This window comes from Cajanus cajan, chromosome 10, assembly GCF_000230855.2.
Source record: "Cajanus cajan strain Asha chromosome 10, NIPB_CcT2T_4, whole genome shotgun sequence".
Classification (NCBI taxonomy): Eukaryota; Viridiplantae; Streptophyta; class Magnoliopsida; order Fabales; family Fabaceae; genus Cajanus; species Cajanus cajan.
The window spans coordinates 43,280,792-43,290,233 of record NC_138526.1 but is presented as its reverse complement, the minus strand read 5'-3'; the positions used below and the strand labels follow the sequence as shown (position 1 = coordinate 43,290,233).

The window sequence follows — 9,442 nt, the reverse complement described above, 5'->3', positions numbered from 1 at the left end:
CTCCGATTATTTAACATAATTGCATATTTAAGATGTAATCCTATTTTCTAAAAATATTTAAAAAATATAAAATAAATTCAAGGTGTTAATAATGTGCATAAGAAAATAAAATTGGAAGTATTTTCTCCTTTATTTTTTCTTGAAATATGATAGATTAAAAAAATTAGACCTCTCAATTGACATAGTCATTTTTGAAATGGATTGCCAAATAGTTGTTCAGAGTATCAGTAGGCCCCAAAGAGATTTCTCTGAATATGATGATACTATTCACTAACGTAGAGCATAGCTAGACAAACAAATTCAGTTAACACAAATTAGTTAGGACTATTGAATTATAGGTTGGTGTTAGCAATTCTAGTTACATCTCGCATTATATTATTTATTCATTCAACAAATTATCAATAAAATGAGTTTTTTTTTTAAGATAAGAAAGATTATAAAGATGGTCACAATGAGAATTAAACTTAGATCCTCATGCTTCTAACTACTCGTACACTTTCCTATTCAATCACTAGGCTAACCCTAATAGTTATCAATAAAGTGAGTTAAATTTGTTTCTATAAATAAATTAATAAAAATTTATTTATACATTGTATGGTTTAAAATATTTTTTGTGTTTAGAATTTAAGATTTAGAGTTTTGTGGTGTTGAAAAAAAATTATGTTCAAAATATTAATTTAATAGTACATGTAGTTTTTTTTTAAAGTAATAGTACATATAGTTAACATAAATAAATCAAAGATTAGATATATTTTTAATTTTTTAAATTTGAGACATTTTTTTACTCTCTCAAATTTAAAGTTTGTATTTTTAATTTAAAATTTTTAAAAATATTGTTTTAGACCCTCAAATTTAAAATTTATATTTTTAATCTTTAAAATATAAAAAAAATTAATATTTTACTCTCTCATAGTTTATCATTATCAATTATATTATTAAGAATTAAAATATTTTTTTTTAAGATTACAAGAATTAAAAAGATTAATTTGAAGGACTAAAATAATAAATTTTGATATTTTAGAAATAAAAGATACAAATTTTAAATTTGGAATATATATATATATATATATATTAAATTTAAAAAATTAAAAACATATTAAACCATAAATTAAAATTTGAATTGACTCATGTTAACAAACTTACATACATATATAATATATAATATTGGTTAATCAATAAAAATATAAATTAAGCCTTGAATATTTAATTTTTAAAATTTAGAAAGAAAAATATTTTATAAACTTTTAATTTGTAAAAAATTATAACACAAACATATTTTCAATATTTTTATTTCCAAAATAAGACATAAAGAAATACATATTTTAAGACTTTTTCAAAATATCAAAATAAAAGTTTACTTTTTCAAAACGTTAGAGATAGATGATAGATCTAAAAAAAAAAATCCGTTAGAGATAGAAAATTTTAGGGTTTTGTGCTCCTATATATATAACCATATGCCGCATCAATTTCTCAGAAGCAAAGCCACAGTGTAGGATTCGGCCATGGCTGCTACTGTTCTCAGCCGTTGCAAACAGAAGTAGCATTGTAGGTTCAAAGTTTTCTTTCTTTTTTGATTAATTCTCTGCACGATGTCTCCCGGGCTTCTCTGATTAACCTATGACGCGAAAGCCCCAATACACGTGCGAAATCGCCGCCGTTCGTGTTGCAGTTTAGCCCTAATTTTTTCATGGCTGAAACTGTGTCAAAGCAACGGTGAAATCCCATTTTTCTCAATATTTTTTTTACTTTCGTGTGCGTGTTTCGCCTCACTACACCATTAGCTTGTTTTCGAAATTTGCCATGAAATTAAAGCTAGTCATAGAGGCGCAAATTGAATCGGCGGTTTTCACGTGGGGGTTTAACCTTTCAATGTTTGTGCCTCTAAAAATGTCCGCTACATTAGGTTTCAATTTTTGTAGTTTTTAAAGTTGTAAGTTTTTTAGGTGTTTTCAACATCTTATTTGTCGGCGATGATTACATATTATCCGCGCTTCTGAGGTTTAATCGATGAAGCATAACGGAAATAAATGGTTGAATTTCTTGATATGAGCCGTGTTTTGATTTGAAAATGTTTTTCTTTTTTAAAAAGAGAATGATGTTGTATGTTATTTTATTTGTTTCAATTTTAGTGTAATGGTTAGCTGTGAGGATTACCATTCAGCTTTAAATGCCAGTTCTGCTTCTGAGAAATCGTGATTGATAGAGCTGTAATTTAATCTGAGCCCCCATTCACGAATTTGTGTGAAACAATTATCTTCTTTTGTTGTTGATGCGTGAATCTTCAAAGTACTTTTGATCATCAAATGTTGTATTTGTATTAATCCGTGTTAATTGTCTGCTTTTCTTGCCTTGGTAATTGTATTCAAATTGTGATTGTTATGTGTCATTTATGGATTATCATTCAAAGGGATTATTTTGTCATTTGTTTGTTACAATTTTTTGTTTTGAACCAATGATGTTACAATCCAACTTGTCCCGGATTGTAGTTTAGCCAAGTCCCTCTTCTGAGGGAGAACCTTCTTGGTGTTGCTACATTTCCTATGGCAGCAAAGATTAAACTGAGGTTCGGTACTGTTGTATTTTGTGCCATCTATCTTTGAATTAAGGCCTTATAGTAAGGAACTGTGCGTTGTGACATTTTCTTTTAATAGGTCTATAGTCTGATTAACTAGAAGATTTTGTGCTGCACTCAAGCTTCATCTTAACATCATTGTAATGATTTTGATGCTGGGTTTAAATGTGTTGTCTAATTATTGTTCAATCTATTTCCAAAGGCACTTAGTAATTTGTTTGATTTGAATTACGAACTTCTAATTTTGTGGGATTGTAAACCTCTAATGAAGAGTGCCTTGTAGAAAGTTAGAAATAACTGTAAACTACTCCATCCCGTCCAATGGTTTGCAAGACATCAGTACCTGGATTAAATAATTACAACATTTACAATACATGGTACATTACTAAGCTATTTCAAGTAATTATATTCAATTAACTTCCCAAATACTAATAAATGATGCCTAATTTTTCAAGTAACATATGACCTTGGTTTATGGACTACATGAATATTGTATCTAGAATTACTGTAGAAGTTGAAGCTGTAACGAACCGTCATGGTCTTTACACTTAGTGGAATCGCACTACTACTAGTGAACTAAGGAAAATATTAAATTGGATAATTCATACATACAGGTATAGTTAAGAAAAAAAAATAACCAAATTCTTCAAATACAAAATAAAATGTCATATATGTACAGTCATCCCAAAAATAATATTTCCTAGTGCTGGTCAAACAGACAAAATTGTTACCTAAAATGGTAACCCTAACACGAGGATCAAAGCTCCCCGTCTCGCAGCGGACACCTCAATTCCAAGCTAGCCCTGACCTGCTCTCATACCTATGATCATCGCAGTTCCACCACATGGAAAACAGAAGGGTAAGCTAGAATTCACAAATCAATCATACAAGTATAGAACTATAATCTATACTACACAATCATCCAACCATTAATCATGTTCATAGAGTCTCACCATACACTCTATCCAATACTACTTATGCATAACATACAATGCACCAATCATGAAGTCAAACACCACACTTCATCATATTAATAATCATGCAGTAAATGCATCTCATGACAGATATCAATGCATATCAATCATCTAATGCGTCGTCACGCATACACCTAGGAGATCTCCATAACAATAGAGCTGTATAAGTGACATTCCATCCTACCGAAACCACTCCAACCGTTTTCACGTCCAAAGCGCCCGCTCGGTCACAGCTAAACAGGATATAATCTTCCCTCGGGTTTACTCGGATGATGTCACTTACACACTTGGAAGTCCAGATCCACCGTCAGGTATAGCACAGCTGGGTACGGGCTTACCACGACCTTGGCATGCATTAACCAAGTCAATAGTGGAGTTCGCCCACCGACTATCCGCAAGGATCCACGCACCTTCCCGAGTACTTGGTTAAGGGAATAACCCTCGACCTCATACCCCGCTCCAACACTGGCTAAGGACTTAGAGGAGACTCACCCAACCCAGTGGCCTATCTGAGCACCACTCTCCCAAATCCAGTGGCCTCCCAGAGCACCACTCTCATATATCAGTGGCCTATCCAAGCACCACTCTCAAGAGACTCTATGTGAGCTCTTCCAGTTCGAAAATATTTTTCCTCTCCTCAAGTCCTAGGCTAGACTCATGCCATAGGCATCACATGCAATCATGCATCATACATCATAATGGTCTGCCCACCATCATGATCAACAATCATACACATGTCATAAGACATCACATGCAATAATGTATCATACATCATATATGGTCTACCCACCATTATGATCAACAGTCATACTCATATTCAAACATTCATACGTATCATCACAAAACATACATATGAATCACACCGCACCATACATCATATATCACACATATATGATCTAACATTTTAACTTTTAACATATTTACGCTCGGCGTAGCCTGAGCTCGCCCAACCTAATCCCAACTTGAGAGCCCTAAGCTCTTCCATGCCTGGCGCACTCAACCTGCGCCTAGCCTAATCCTAGTCAGAGAGTTCAGAAACTCTCATCCAAATCAACAAATCCAGTCACATGCAAATACAAAACACAATACATAGGCTCCGTACAACTCAAAATAAACTCAAATCTCACATGCATCCAACCTATGCATCAAAATCATCAAAATCCTCTCAAAACCCCAAAAGATGAGATTTTCTTCAATCGTCTATGGATTCTCAACATTCACGCACCTATTGAGTTTCTAAACTCACATGCAACCTACACAACAAACATTCTAGCTTCCCTTACCTGAAGGTTGGCTCAGATAGCCAAAAACTGAACAAAAGTAAAATTTCTCTTCGAGGCTTAACTCGAAACTTCAATCCACCCAAATCAAGCTTTCTAATCTGAATTTCAAGAAAAGACAGAAGAAGTTATTGATCTAGAGGAGAAAAGGAGTTAAACAGAGAAATTTGGGAGAGAAAGGAGCTCACTGACCCAGAGACCTTCTCTCTAAAACTTCTCTCTAGAACTTCTGATTCTCCTCACGGCCCCCTCACCCCTATTTATAGGCAATCCGGAGGGGCCAGAACGGCCCGTTTCAATACCGGAACGGCCCGTTCTGAACTGCCAAAACACGCCAAAAATCCACGCCTAGAACGACCCGTTCTGAAATCAGAACGGCCCATTCCGGGACTCATCCAGAACGGCCCGTTCTCCCTCCGAAACGGCCCGTTCTCCCTCCAGAACGGTCCGTTCTCAACTACAATATGTAGTTCAATTCAGTAGCTTGGAACGGCCCGTTCCAGTTTGGGAACGGCCCGTTCTGGGCTACTGAATCAGCCTTTTGTTTTTTGTTTTTTTTTGTTTTTTTCTTTTTGTTTTGTTTTGTTTTGTTTTGTTTTTTTTTTTGTTTTTTTTTTAAACAATGTTACAGAAGCCAATTTAAATGCATGACCATGTGGTAATAGAACTTTCTCTGGAATGGTGCAAAGAATTTTTCTTCGAAATGAGTTCAATAATGGGCAGAACCGGTAGTTTCATCCTGTATAGAGAATACTACGATCAACTTAGTAACATCATGTAGAGCCTCTGAGCAGAATTCAAGGCTACCTTGCGAACAGTACGAGTTATGGTGCTCTAGAGTCATACCTTGTTTGCACATGTTGCAGAATCCCAACCGATCCAAATCCTTCTTCCACATGTGGAGTAGAGACTACTAAATCGTATTAGATTCGTAGATATCAAGGAGTGGAAGGGTGATCTGAGTTTGTGTAGGGCAACTTCAATTTTGCATTTTGAAGACATGGCTTATCTTTGATCACAAACTTCAAACTATGTGACTTGGCATGTCGTTATCACCTTCTTCAGGCTTTGTGACTTGCTTGCTTATTCTCAACCACGATTGAGTTACGTAGTTGAAACTTTCCCAACAACATATTTAATTTGATCAGCTATAAAACACTATTGAAATGTTGACATCTTTGGATTCATCGAAGAACATGCTAATATTTTTTATTATTATTATTCTAATGATAAGAAAATCAATCATTTTGGCTAAGGAAATTTTTGTTTTGAGACGTTTTCAAGAATACATTTTTTCACATTGTTTTACGAAGTTACAAAATTTATTCTCGGTATAGATTATTTTTGGAAATAAAATAACCTTTATATTCTCACGTTCTTATTCTCGATGAAAGAGATGAGTAAGTGGATTTCTATGACGTGATAATTAAAACTTTTATTTTTATTCATTTTAATTTTCTTCTTAATCACTTTTGCAAAAGTATTCTTATCACAAATTGAACAAATTATTTTAATATTTTTTAGTAAATACATTATTATTATTATACCAAAAATATCATTCTCGTTATTATATTAAAGAATACTATTTTTGAGAATGGAAATTGATAATTTGAAACAAACGCCTAAGATAATCATACATAGCATTGGTAGAAAAATTTGTCTAATTGGCTAACATATAATGGAAATCTGTGTAAGTAATGAGAAGGAAACACTTTTTTTTTTCAACTACGTGAGTGGACATCTGATATTTTGGATGAAGGGAGTATATAGAAGGTTTAGGGTTTATATTTTGGATGAAGGGAGTATATAGAAGGTTTTTTTATTTTATTTTTAAAAAATGATAGATAAGAGAGTCAAGGGAGCCAGATTAATTAATTGTTTTAGCAGCTAGTCAAAATTTATTAATGTCTAGTAAATAAATTGGTTTAAGTTAGATTTAGACTATTTTAGTATTTAATTTGATTAAATTTAATTGGATCAAATTGAGTTGAATTTGTGAATTATTTTTTAATCAACTTGACTACAATCAGGTTGAATTAAGTTGGGGTCATTGGGTTGAATAATTAAAAAAATAAAAACAAGTATATTTTAAAAAAAAATTTAAAAAAATAACAAAAATAAAAAGATAATTCTAACTTTAATACATGATTCAAAGTATAAGCAATATTACAACAATCATACATGAAAAATCATAAATATCCTGAACAAACAAACATTATATCACTAACAAACAACCATTGAATTATATGATAAGTACAATTAAATCATTATTTTGCTCCATGCTTTCAATTTAGTCAATCAACTCATCACTACAATGTTTAATAGAAAAAAATAGAATTAAATATATACAACCTTTGTATCATGTGTTGTATTGTGCATAATATATTTAATTTAACTTAATAATTTTTTATAGGTTGAGTTGATTCAAATTTATTGAATAGCAAACATTTTTATTTGTTATCCAATTGGGTAACATAAAAAATATCTAACCTAACTCGTAAAATATAATTGAGTTGGTTCGGGTAGGTCATGTTCATGGATGAGTCATCACCCACTTACACCCCTAATGCCTATATAGGAGAAGGTTTTTTTTTTTTTTTTTATCATTAAAAATGGTAGATAAGTGAGCAATAACATGCTAAAGAGCCTCAAATCAAGTACAATAGGAATTTTATCTCAAGTGTCAATAGATCTCTTTAAGCATGTATGTTGATCAAAGTCAAACTTGCATCATATAAAATGTAAGTTCAAACCGAATCCTATACCATTTGTGTCAACTTACAATGACATATAAAAAAATGTTTTGGCTTATGCTATAATGGACATAATTATTATTTATTATTTCAAAACATATATATTATGTCAAAACTCATGAAATATTACTCTTTCAATAAAAAATGTAAACATATTGTTTTCACAGTAAATCGGGATCATTGCATTTGAAGTATTATTCGCTTTGGCACTCGCTTGATCGTTACGATTTTGTCCTTGAAAACATACCTCAGTGAATTAAAGAGAGAAAATATTTATAAATTATCTTTAGTCTCGATTCTTAAGTGATATAAGATTTTTAGACATATTGAAATAATACCCACATGCGATGATTATAACGATGTTAGTAGACATACTGTCAAAATATTAGCGTTAGAAGGAATGTCCAAATCACTCTTACCTCTTATTCTCAATTGAAAAGTTTGTTTTGATGTACTTGAGAGTCTCACATTGTTTAAGAATCGAAACTAAAGATAATTTATAAATACCTTCCTTTCTTAACACATTAAAATATCTTTCAAAAAATAAAACTGTGACAATTCAATAAATATCAAAACAAATATTACTTCGAACACGATAATCATAACAATCTCAACAAATTTATAATAAAAACATGTATAATATTAATTTTTAAGCAAAATAGATAAAGTAAAAATTAAAATTGTTTCATTTTTGTGTCAAACTTATTTGTGCCTAACATTGTAAATTTGGTTTAATTGTTAAATGATAAAAATTGTCTTTTATTTTTTTTATCTTTGCTTTGAATTTATACTAAATAAAAATGTGTTATTATTTTTTTATTCATAAAATTTACATAATAACAACAAAATTTGAATTTATATTTGTGTATTCTATCCAAACTTTCACTAATATCACTAAAATTGTCCCATCGATTCATATGTACATTAATTCATGAAACCACATATAAGATGTACATTATTATTTTTGGTGATAATAAATCCAACGTACATTTCATTACTAATTCTTTCTACTTTTGGTATAGCTGAGTGATCGAAGGATATAATGCACTATTCCAACCTATAAAGCCATTTATTATAAAGACATTTTGAACATCAAACCTGCAAAAATAAAAATTGTTTAAGGTAGGAATTCATGTGTCGAATTTAGGCGAGAAATTATAGAATAAATATTTTAATCTTATATTAATATCATGATTAAAAAATAAAATATATGACTACGTAAAAAAATTGTAAATAATAAATATTTTTTATCTTAAATATATTTTTAGTCATCAAATTTAGGATAAATATCTTTTAATTTTTGAAACTTAAAATTATAATTTTTAGTTATGGTAATTTTTAAAAATTTTATTTTAATCACCAATAACATTATAAAAGTAGTCAGTTAAGACGTTTATGTAATATCAGCCAGATTTAATACGATATTTTCATTAACAAAGGTATCAATAAATAGATTTTATGCGACAATATTTAACAGATTCTTTAACAAATTTTGAAAGTACTAAAATAAGATATTTTGAACTTATACACATAAAAAATAATTAATTTTAAATTTAAGATATTAAAAATGAATTTATCTTAAATTTAAGAGTTAAGAGATAAAAAATATATTTAAACAGTAATTTCTTAATACTTATATTAGCAACCAATTATGCGTTGAAAATTCTTATAAAAATGAATTCGTTTAAATGGTTAAAATGAATTTTTATTAAAATTGCTTATTTTATTTTTATATTCATTCTATAAAAGTGAAGTTATCAATTTGTTTAGTTTCGTGTCGAAACCACATACTACACATAAAAAATGCAGATTTGTAAGTGATTAAGAACTGCTTCATTTTTAACATGAAAAAACTGAATTGAT

General features: G+C 30.3%; 4 non-coding genes across 4 annotated transcripts; all 4 read left to right on the top strand.

Moving 5' to 3' along the window:
* The first annotated feature begins 1,582 nt into the window (after positions 1–1,582).
* Positions 1,583–1,722, top strand: LOC114917090 (small nucleolar RNA snoR134). The gene has a single exon (XR_003805828.1). It is a non-coding gene; the product is annotated as a small nucleolar RNA snoR134 (small nucleolar RNA).
* Positions 1,723–1,965: 243 nt separating this feature from the next.
* Positions 1,966–2,053, top strand: LOC114917089 (small nucleolar RNA U36a). Its single transcript, XR_003805827.1, has one exon. It is a non-coding gene; the product is annotated as a small nucleolar RNA U36a (small nucleolar RNA).
* An 82-nt stretch (positions 2,054–2,135) lies between these two features.
* Positions 2,136–2,225, top strand: LOC114917088 (small nucleolar RNA Z223). The gene has a single exon (XR_003805826.1). It is a non-coding gene; the product is annotated as a small nucleolar RNA Z223 (small nucleolar RNA).
* A 223-nt stretch (positions 2,226–2,448) lies between these two features.
* LOC114914930 (small nucleolar RNA Z278) lies at positions 2,449–2,565 on the top strand. The gene has a single exon (XR_003802757.1). It is a non-coding gene; the product is annotated as a small nucleolar RNA Z278 (small nucleolar RNA).
* The last annotated feature ends 6,877 nt before the right edge of the window (positions 2,566–9,442 follow it).